The sequence below is a fragment of the Daphnia pulicaria genome, chromosome 1 (genome assembly GCF_021234035.1).
Source record: "Daphnia pulicaria isolate SC F1-1A chromosome 1, SC_F0-13Bv2, whole genome shotgun sequence".
NCBI lineage: Eukaryota > Metazoa > Arthropoda > Branchiopoda > Diplostraca > Daphniidae > Daphnia > Daphnia pulicaria.
The window spans coordinates 35,218,505-35,220,904 of record NC_060913.1 but is presented as its reverse complement, the minus strand read 5'-3'; the positions used below and the strand labels follow the sequence as shown (position 1 = coordinate 35,220,904).

General features: G+C 37.8%; 1 long non-coding RNA gene across 1 annotated transcript; it reads left to right on the top strand.

Moving 5' to 3' along the window:
- The first annotated feature begins 1,117 nt into the window (after nt 1-1,117).
- LOC124312237 lies at nt 1,118-1,959 on the top strand. Its single transcript, XR_006910438.1, has 2 exons — nt 1,118-1,419; nt 1,511-1,959. It is a non-coding gene; the product is annotated as an uncharacterized LOC124312237 (long non-coding RNA).
- The last annotated feature ends 441 nt before the right edge of the window (nt 1,960-2,400 follow it).

Genomic DNA, 2,400 nt, shown 5'->3' with positions numbered 1-2,400 from the left:
GTCTTAGGGGCGAATTGCAGTTCGTATGGCACTTTCTCTTTCCTCCGAGAAACGACAAAAGATAATTAAATAGTTAATCATTGTGTAAATGAAAATTAAAACAAAAGTTACAAGTCAAAATGAATAAGGAAACTGAAATACACAATTTATTTAGTAAACAAGGACATATTTTACCAAACTATGTTATTTTCGATGGTTTTTACTATTCCTCTGCATATGAGGAATTTCGATGGGGTGTTTTTTTATATCTAACACTTCGATTGATGTTAAATTTTTATCTGTAACAGGAGATTGTGAGGATTTTTCTTTCTGTATAGACCCCAAAGACAAGAGAAAAATTATTTGACCACTTGCGTGATTGGAGTACTCGATGTAAGGATTGGCTGTTAAATTCAGCTTTCCCCCAGGATGCTGATGGAATAATTATGGCAATTACTTATGTCAATACAGCAATTTTTTTTAAATTTTAATTACTGAAGTATTTTGTCGACAAGTGTTGGACATGCCCATCGTAAAATTACCGGAACACGATGACGAACAAAAATATTGCATGGTGTTATTTTCGAAACTCTGATAATTTTTATTCGATTAACAAGCGATCCACGAATCAAGTAGACCAAAATCCCGGAGCGGCTCTACTGATCTAAATCCGGAAAAGGCAATAAAAATCTAAAAAAAATATAGCCATGTTCGTCTTCGCACGCCGGATTTACCTGCGTTTGCAGAATGACGATTTCCCCCCCCGTTTAGGAGTTATTTAGCTCTAAAGTTTGGTTTTTTTGAATTTTGTCAGAAAGTGGGGGGGCTTTGACATCCATTTTCGAAAAAGTGGGGGAGCTAGGGAAAAAACTAATTTTGCTAAAAGGTTTATTGCAATCTCAACCACCAAAATCCAAAAGGAATTTCCTTTCCGGATTTTATTGGTTGAGATATTACCAATTTAGTGAAAGGATTATTTAGCTGGTTTCCCTCCCTGGCTTGCAGCCATTTTTTCGTACGGTCCGCTGCGCTCCTGGTGGAAGCCAGCAGAAGGTGGTGCATAAGTCCCTCCAGGCTATTAGCCGTAGCAATCGATATCAATTGCAACTGACGAAAAGTTTTATATCGATAGCGAACGGTTTGCGATTCAAACAGTCCATTGAGTCCAGCAAAGGTGTCGTCTGCATTCTACATCATTACTGTCTGATTTTCACACGAGGATAATAGTAAAAGTGAAAATGCATTGGATACCTATAGAAGAAATCCCAAACAGTATATTGTATAGTGATACGCTCGAAGAGTATGTCATAGACGCAAGGGATTCAAGAAACCCAAAAGAAATAAATGAAGTCATCGAACGCCACAAGGCAGGTTGTCATTTGCTGGAGGAGGAGGATCGTAAACTCCAAATGATAGAAAACTCAGAAATGAATCTAACAGGTAACTTGATGTTTGTATTTCCCAAGGTTATTCTTTCACCTTTCATAGCGCAGTGATTAACCCCTAAATTTTTACGGTCGTTTTTCTTTAGATTATACCGAAAGCAGCAGTGGCCGTTGGATAGTGCAGCACAATACCAATCGGGGGCATCACTGAAAACATAATGGAATGTTATATTGTAATACTCAATGCAGTTCTATGTGGATTTTCATTGTGTTGTAATTTCAATTTCCATTGTGATATAAATGTAATGTGAGAGACAGCATCAAAAAGATTTACACACGTCTTTGTTTATTTGAAACTTAAGAGTTGTAGGGGTTGCCGGTTGCGATTGTACGGGTACTGCCTTTATGGGTACATAATAAAAGTGAAGTAAATACAGATAGAAATTTGTTATTACGAGGCAGCACGAAATCTGAAAGCAAACTTGACAAATAAGAAAATATAGCACAAGTGGGTTGATGTGTCCGCTCAGCTACTACATTCCGTAACACAAATATAAGTAACATTGCACTTGACATAAAATGTTAAAGCGAGAAATCACCAACTAAAACAATGTTACCGTGTAGGTTTACCATGCAAAGACATCTCCGTTGAACTGCCCAGAAAGGGTAGAATTTTGGTTAGAGTCCGGCCCGATGACGCATATTCATGGTAGAAAAGTTAACCTTGAATGGGAAAAAATGTATGGGATAAGTTTATCTCGGTTAACTTTTATGTCGCACTAATAAAACTTTATGTAGTTCACGTCTTCCCTTGAAAGCCTTTTTCTACGTCAGGAAAGCTCAGTGTCAAATCCTTCTTGCTTCCGTCATGACTTCTGTTTGCCGCTGTAAAATAAAGTTGTGTGTGACTTGTTCTCGGTGCCCCAGATGTGAATGTGACCACGACGGGCGATCCGTTGAGAATAAAATTAGCCGTAAAAGAGGTAGAAGCGTGAGGGACAACTGTCTTGATGAATCTGTAACAAAAAAAAGAAAT